The sequence below is a fragment of the Condylura cristata genome, unplaced genomic scaffold (genome assembly GCF_000260355.1).
Source record: "Condylura cristata isolate star-nosed mole 26May11 unplaced genomic scaffold, ConCri1.0 scaffold00003, whole genome shotgun sequence".
Lineage (NCBI taxonomy): Eukaryota > Metazoa > Chordata > Mammalia > Eulipotyphla > Talpidae > Condylura > Condylura cristata.
Genome location: NW_004567104.1, coordinates 39,684,382 through 39,692,930, shown reverse-complemented (window position 1 = coordinate 39,692,930; position 8,549 = coordinate 39,684,382). Strand labels below are relative to the sequence as shown.

General features: G+C 47.3%; 1 protein-coding gene across 2 annotated transcripts in view; it reads left to right on the top strand.

Moving 5' to 3' along the window:
- Positions 1-6,435: 6,435 nt before the first annotated feature.
- The window catches only part of BOC (BOC cell adhesion associated, oncogene regulated), a 67,779-nt gene continuing 65,665 nt past the window's right edge, over positions 6,436-8,549 (top strand). For both annotated transcript variants that reach the window (XM_004675215.2, XM_012733906.1), the window contains exon 1: positions 6,436-6,519. The gene's annotated coding sequence lies outside the window, so the exon portion shown is untranslated. The remainder of the gene's footprint in view (positions 6,520-8,549) is intronic.

Below are 8,549 nucleotides of genomic sequence, written 5' to 3'. Positions count from 1 at the left end.
TGACCAAAATGAGGCATGACTGTAGTGTAATATATTGAATAGAATGTTTATAATACCCTTTTCAACATGTTTTGATTCAGATTCCATTTCAATCATATACTCAGCATAAAGTATGTATTTACACTGATAATAAAAAAAAAACAAAAAATTGAGGCCCAGAAAGACTGATTAACTTTCTTAAAGTCACACAGTGGCTAACCTGCCCCTGAGGGGAGCCAGGAATCTTCATACTCCCCACTCTTGGCCTTCCGAACCAAATTCAGAACAATTTCCCCATTATTTTGGCACAAACTTGAGGTTCACTTTGAACAAATGGCTTTCAACTTAGCATCTTGGGTTCCACCATTGCAATATGCAAGTATGGACTGGATGACCCTTCACAATCTGTTTCATCCCTAAAGAATAGTAAGACCTGGGCCCTCCCTGGTGGTGCAGTGGGTTAAAGCACAAGCACTAAGACACAAAAGCTACTTCAGCATGAGTTCAATCCCGCCCCAGAGGTGACCCACATAGTGTGGCAGACCTCTCCTGACCCGCCCCTTCTCCCCTCAGCAGTGTACTTCGTCAGTCAGACTGTCCTCCTCCCCACTCTGTCTCTGGTGAATCCTCTCACTGCCCCTGCATCTCTGGCCTCTACCCCAGCTCTGCATAAATAAATAAATCTAAAGAAAAAAAAAAGAATAAGACTGAATTTGCCATCAATTCAACATTATGTTTGACTTTTCAAAACTCAGAAGTGTTTTGTTTGTTTGTTTGTTTAATGCTAGACCAGCAGCATATACGAACTTAGAAATGCACATTCTGGGCCCTCCCTGGTGGCACAGCAGGTTAAAGCACAGCACTAAGAAGCTAAAGCCACTTCAGCATGATGGAGGTGACCACATGGCGTGGCAGACCTCTCCTGACCTGCCCTCTGCTCCCCTCAGCAGTGTACTTGTCAATGGGCCTGTTCTGCTCCCCACTCTCTCTGGTGATCCTCTCACTGCCCCTGCACCTCTGGCCTGTACTGCAATTCTGTATGCATAAATAATAAATAAAAATATTTTTTTTAAAAAAAAAAAGAAATGCACATCTGGGACTGCACTGGATCTACTGAATCAGAAACTCTGGGGTGAGCCCCAGCAGTAGGTGTTTTAATGTACCTCCCAGGGGGTCCTGATGCAGTTCAAGTTTGAGAATTACTACTCTGAATGTTCCCTTTTCAACATTAAAGGGAGGCTGTAACACATACACACAACGAGGCAACCAAACTTCTCTCTGTGGCCACTGTCCCTCTTCTCTCCCCTTTCACCCTGTTCCTTGCTCCCCCATCCTAGATGATGAATGGAGGTCAGGGCATGGCGCAGTCATGGAGGACAAGGCTAACCCTCCCTTCCCAACCCACTGGGTGGGTCTGGAGCCGCAAGGGCTTCTGGAAAAAGAGATTCCTGATCATTTTTCCACAGTCACTACCCTCCCCACCCCCATGGTGTGTGGGGGTGCACCTTTGACTAATAACAGAAAGTTTGCTTTAAATCATTTGTCCAAAAGTTTGTTTGTAGAATGACGGATCATTCTTTTGAGAGGGGATGTCAGAAAATACCTTCGGGAAAAGTATCTGGGCCAGAGGAAGGAAGGGTAGCACAGAAAGCAAGGGTCTCAGGTGAAGTTAGAAAATAGGGGGTTCGGGGGAGTCCGTGGGTGAAAAAGCAGAGGACAATGTTTTTGATATGACGAAGAAAACAAGTTGGATAAGAGCACAGAGCGAAGGCACAACAGAAAGAAAGTGGGTGTTTGGAGAAAAACTGCCCCGGAGTTTGGGGGACTTTTTTTTTTTTCCAGCTTCCTTTCCAAGTCTTTTTCTTTGCTTCATTTCGCTCCTCCCCTCCTCCCCGCCTCCTCTGCTCCCCTCCTCCTTGGCCGCGCGCGTTAATGGGAGGCTCCTAAGCAGGAGAAGCAAAAGAAGGAATTGTTTGCGAGTTCAGTCATCCAAAAAAGCTTCTTCCATATGGAGGGACCGGGTGCGCTGGGCGCGGCGTCCCCAGCCTTGCCCTTCTGCTGCTGCCGCCGCCGCCGCCGCGGCCCCCGCTTCCTGCCTGCGGGACCCTGAGCCCCTGGCCGCCCGTGTCAGCCGCCTCGTGCTCACGCACACTCACACGCACACCCACACACACGCACGCACGCACACGCGCGCGGACACACACACAAGCGCGCACACTCCGGCCGCCGCAGCCACGCGCACCCGCCGCACGCGCCCTCCCTGCCCGGCGGGCAACTCCGGGTCTTGGGCTTCTTTGTTGCTCCCGCCGCGGCCGCGCTCGGGTGCTGCGTGTCCGGGGTGTCCCCGTGTGACTCGCGTGTCGCGGCGGCGTGCGGCGCCGTGTGGCTCTCTCCGCGCCCACCACGCTGGCCCCGGCCCCGGCTCGTCCTGCCCAGGAGCCGGCTGCACCAGAGGTGAGTCATGTCGCTGAAGTTTGTTTTCTTTTCATAAAAAGTTGTGTTTATTTGTTGGTTTGGGGAGGAGAGGGGGTGGGAGGCGGCCTCAGGCCGGGTGTTGCTGGAAGCGCCAGCGGGTGGCAGATGGGGACGCACCGGCCGCGGAGCTCGTTGGAGCGCTGGACTCTGGGGCTCCCGTTGGGGCTGCGGCCGAGGAAGGGTGCAGCGGGCGCGGGGCCGGAGAAGTGGGGTGAGGAGGGCTGCGGGGTGCATGTGCGCGGCGCTCTGGGTCACCTTCCCTGCGGACCCAGGGCGCCCGGCGGTTCCCGGAAGCTTCTCGGGTGGAAGAAGGGCCGGGACAGCCTCCAAACTTCCCGCGAAGGTTGACACCAGTGCTTTAGCCATTTGCGCCAGGCCGTGGGGAAACATTCTTAGAACCTCGGGGTCGGCCAGTTCATAGAGCCATCCAACACACATGTGGCTTCTTGTGGGGTGAGAGTTTATCAGATTGGCGTTTTTGAGGGACCCTACTAAGAGGAAGGAGCCAGCGGACTGAATCCAGAGCAAAACAGCCTCAGAAAATCATCCCTAACTGGAGGGGTGATGGGGTGAGGCTGAAATGGGGTGTCTCAAGGTGCCTGTGGGGTGGAGGGTTGGCATGGCAGTTAGAGGGATTGTATGTAAGTGTGTGTGTGTGGGGGGGCGTTGTCCTCCGGGGGTTCTCTTGGGGGTTTTGTGTAACTGTGAGAAGGTGGGGGAAAAGAACCTTTGGAACAAGTGGGAAGGAGTTTGGGGAGGTTGAAGGAGCCCAGGAAGAATGCTCTCCTGGATTTCTGAAGGACCTGTTTAACTTTCAGGGTGCCCAATATTAGTTTGCTTTTCCTGGTGACAGCTTTTTGAAGAATGGCGTGTTGACAGGCAAACTTGAAGAGCCCTAGGATTTGTTTTGTTTTGGGGACATGGTGGCCATGCAGGGTTACTTGAAAGGCTGTCCTGTTCTCTATAGATGTGGCAGTGGAGCTAAGAATACCCAAACCGCACACCAGCAAGTCCTAAACAGGCACTTTCTGGGTGTGGTGGGGTGTTGTACTGTTCCTCCATCCCTTCTGGGCAGTTCAAGCTGTTTTACATAAGATTTTGCTCCAGTCTTACCTCTCTGAGTAGACTGAATGTACAGTATATTTTGGTTTCAGGCCCTGTATCACCTCCAAATGCTCAACCCACATTTGTCATCTGGTTCTTTGTTGCCAGAACTTTGCAAACAATCACCATTGAATAAATGTCATTTTAAGAATTCTTAATGCATCATTTCTGATCTATTCCATGACATCACAGCCCACCTCTGAGGGTTTTTCATTCCCTTGGTTACAGCCAATAAATCAATCTCTATTTTCTCAAGGGCAGCTTGGAAAATACTAAAAACACAGTGTTGTTGGACTGAAGTGGGGGCTGGGGCACCCATAACATCTGGATGACCTGTTTTCTGAACTTTATTTAAGGGAACTGAGGCAAGAGCTTGGCCATTTTGAGGTGTGTAACAGGTTTCCCAGGAACATTTCTGAGGACTCATAATTGGCACTTTTTAATGGTCTCGTAATTGAAACCCAGAAGGTTCCCATGGTAATCTCGAAGCACCTTGAGGTCAGTGGGACAAGGCAAGGTGGAAACAGTGGTTGAATTATGATCTCCCTGCCAGATGAGATTTTGGAGTGAGTTTATGGAAAGAGGTAAAATGGAAGAAGTGAGAGTCGCTCATTGCACTGCTTTGTTGACATGCCTGCCCCCATGTAGATTTATTACTTTGAGTTCGGCCCTTCAGGAAGCTGGAGGCTGTCAACTCCTATGAAAGTCCCAGGATTGAGATGTCAGACACTGTCCCTTTTTTTCTTTCAAGAGATTTCAGAAGGGTAGCATTGCCAGAAACATTTTCTCAGGAGAAATTGCCCAAGCCACAGGTGTTGGCTTTACTTGGGAGAGGAGGTTAATAGAGGCCAGGATGGTTGGCTACTTGACCACAGCTGGGAAGGGGTGGTGGTGTAAAGAAAACAGAGAGGACCCTGCTTGGCTGTTAATTGATTGGTCAACATGTGATAAGAGGGTGATTTATGTCCTTTCCATTCTCCAATTGGGTCCAAGGATTCTCCTTTCTTTGAAGTGCTCTTTCAAGTGTTTGGGCTCCCAGCTCTCTCCAGCAACTTCTTTATGGTTTCCATGCCTTAAGAAGGAGTAGGATATTTTACTGAAATAATTTGGTTGACATCTCCAGAGACCTGCAGTGTTTAAGCAAGGAAGTCTGTCTAGTGGTCACGGTATTCCCCAGGAGAGGAGGGATCTGGGTTCAGTTCTCAGCAGTTGCTGATGTGGCTAATGAATAAGGGTTTCTCTCCCTGCCTTTCAAGCTAGTAAACAGAAAGCAAAGAAGCCCAAGAGCAAAGATAATCACCTCTAGCACTTTATGAGCTCTGAATAAGAACTATTAACCTAGCACCAAGGGATATTATACATTTGGTGTGTGCTTTCTCCCCTTCACGTGCCAAGCCTTCTTGCTATCTGGAAAAATATGAAAGAGGGGAAGAGGTGGGAAATTGGGGAGGGAAGGGAAAGAAAGTGATTTGTTGGATTTAAAAAGATCTGTTTAACATAGGAAACTTCTTGTCATCTCTGTATTTCAATTCAGCAAATGTTTATAGTACATCAGACTCTGGGCTGGGAGCTTTCTTGTCCCAGGAGAGTAGGCTTTCTTAGTCAAATGGTGGTTCTCCAAATTGCCCCTTCCAATTTTTATTTATTGTACAATCCTCTGCTAATAATAAAGACAAAAAGCTTTTAATTACCCACAATCCCATACTATAATGCAACCTGTTTTTGTTCATCCATGTGCATACATACTTTTCACATAGTTTTCACAAGAAGATTTTCATTTGTAGTGAGACAGCCCTGTACATTTTAGGACCAAGCACACTGCTGTTGGTGAGAATGACTTAACTCCTAAAAGTGCCCCTACATGGAGCCTTCACTGTTAGTGTTTTCATCATTTATGAAGCTGAATCAAATACTGGAGGCTTGGGATAGAGCAGTGTGTTTATTTTTAAATAGAAATCAATGTTTACAAAATGCCTTCCTAAATAGGACTTTTTGTCTCTCTGGAGCCCTCAAGTTGGGTAGGGTGTAGAGAGGTGAGGTAGAATGCAGGAAGCAAGGCTTACAGGGTTCAGCTCAAGTGGCACAACTCTTAAGACAGGGAAATTGAGCTGGAGTCTTGGCTCTGCCTATCAACTCCGTGCAAAGGAACTCAAACCACTGAAATAACTCGTCTCTGGGTGTCCGCTGCACTGTGGAGGCCTCCCTGAGCTGTCCAGTTTTTCTTGCCCTTTTATTATTCTACCCTCTGTACTTCATTCCCATTCCTGCTACCATCGTGCTTGTTCATGCCCTTGACAAGAGGTGCTGACACATGGCCAGACTCCCCACTGTTTTCCTGTTGCCACCCCACTCACTCTTCCATCATGCCCGTAAAAGAATAACCACCCAGCTTAAAAACTGTGTAAGATTACAATCAAGACTTCGCAGTTGTCTTTCATGTGACTGGGTCCCACCTCATCATACTGCTCCTTCAGCTGAAGCCAGGCTGGCCTGTCAAGTAGCTGGACCACAGTGTTTTTTTGGGTTCATCCTTGCTTGCAGCCTTACCACTTCAGACTTCCTCCCTGCCAGCCCACATTGTAGGAGGCCTACTCTGTAGACATATCTGAGGAATATTGATGCTAGACAGAGATTATGGTTGTGTAAGGTGAACAGACAAAATCAAATCATTGTTCCTTTCATTTCTAGGATGAAATCAGGTAACTGAAGATTTAAGTAAGCTGGTGATCTTAGAAAAACTGCTTTTCCTCTTTAATCTACTATAAAATGAATTAATAAAGAATATGACAATGGACCTCATAGTTATAAAAAACTAGTACTTCAGAACTGTTTCTTAGTTGTTCAAAGATGAAACACTTCTCCTTTTCCTCAGCCCCAGAACAAGCTTCCTGGAACTCATGACCCATGAAGTCCTGTCAACATTCGCACCGACTGAGGGTAGCAGCAGTGAAGTAGAAGCAGGTGAGGATTTCTGCCCACAGTCTGCTATCTCTGGGCTATTGGATCAGTCCGTTTTCTCAGGTTTTGTGTTGTATATAAAGATAGAGTTTCTCATGCTTTACTATTGGGAATGTCCTGAGTTGAGTAGAATCTGGATTAAACTGGTTGATTCTAATTCAACTCAGATACTATTTTAATCAGAGCCTTCATGACCTGTGTGCCCTAAAGTGGATATGTGAACCTCTTTCCCCATCTCTGTCCCTCCCACCTCCACCAAACCATTTACTTTGGGACTTGGAGTCTGAGGCTGCTGTGGAGAAGCCTGGCTCGGGCTTGGGCTCAGGGAGGAAAGTCCTGTGTTTATGTCTCTCTCAGTGGTAGTACAGCGTTTGCCTTGTCATCAGATGTACCGGGTAGTGTTTATCCCCCAAAACCCAGAGGGATCCTGTGTCGTCCTATCTTTTGAAATAAAGTTAGGAAATAATTTCTCTTTTCCTAATGGTGAATTTGGCCTTATCTTCAAAGAAGGCCTTTGATGTTTAGGACAGGATTACCGGGCAGTAGAGGAAATCACAGGAGAAAGACCAGAGCCAATAACACTCAGTGAACTCAAGTCAGCTGCCAGAGAAAATGTTGAGGAAGGTTTCATCTAGTTCTGGTTAGTAATAGGGAAGTACATAAGAAGTTAGTAGGATTGAATGAAAAAGAACTCAAATGGCGCAGCGGGTTAAAGCACAACACTGAGAATCTAAAGCCACTTCCGCATGAGTTCGATCCCCGCCTGCCCCGGAGGTGACCACATGGCGTGGCAGACGTCTCCTGACCCGCCCGCTGCTCCCCTCAGGAGTGTACTTCATCGATCTGCCTGTCCTGCTCCCCGCTCTGTCTCTGGTGAGGCCTCTCACTGCCCCTGAGCCTCTGGCCTGTAACCCAGTTCTGTATGCACAAATAAATAAATCTTTAAAAAAAAAAAAAAACTCAAATGAAGCTGAGCAGCAGAAAGCATGGCAAAAGAATGTTTTTTCTCCTCCAAAATAAGTTGGACAGCACTGGATGAGATGAGGGTGATGACGTGTGTATAGATTGGAGCCTTCATCCTTTCAACAGGCTTTTATTGAGTACTCACTGTGTGTCTGAAATCAATACCAGAGTCCACACCACTTAGAATTCCATTACTGAAGGGCAGGGAAGTGCAGAGCCCTGCAGTGCTAACTCCAGTGTGCAGTCACTTGGTTGGGCCAATTAAGAAAGTCTCCTGAGGGAGGAGAGTCGGTATCGGGCTGACTCTTACAGGCAGAGTGGGCAGTACCGAAATGTTCTACCTCTACATGTTCCTTACTTTGTCCCTGAAAACTTACTGTTCCTCAACAGACAACAGGCTCTTCTTCTCTTTGGAACAGGAGAGTTTTAAGTTCAGAGAGTTTGTTTTTTTTTTTTTTTTTTTTGAGAAAAGTTCAAAACTGGAATCTGTGCATTGAATACAGAATCTCAGAAATCTGAGTCTTAAGACAGTTTATCTACAACCAGTTATAAGTAGCTTCAGTGGGAGAAAGGGGAAAAGGGGTCCCCCTCCCCTTCCCTTGACCTGCCATAGTTTTCCAGAATAGTCCCAGTCTATTGCTTTAACTAGTCTTAACTTACCCAGCATTACTATCCCAGCAGATTTATTAGGCATGGGGCACAGTTAATTGGAAAGGAAAATTGGGGGTTCTGCTCTTAATTACTTCACAAATGATCTCTCCTCTTGATTCTCTTTCCTTTTTATGTATATGTGCCTACTGAGGGGTGTTTCATCATGCTATCCATCAGCACAGGGCCCTTTTTTTCAAATAAAGTGATGGCGACTCACAGCTGTCTACGACTGACACTATGAATCGACGTTTTGTAGGAAACACCTTATATCAAAATCTGCTGTGTTAAAGCCAAAGTTAGATTATAAGGAAGCTTCCAAAGAACAGGCCTTCAAAGATGACACCTGAACTCTTCCTGGACACCTTTGGTGATCTGCCATCGAAAAGGCCACATCAGCTTCAGGTGAAAGCCCCTCAGTC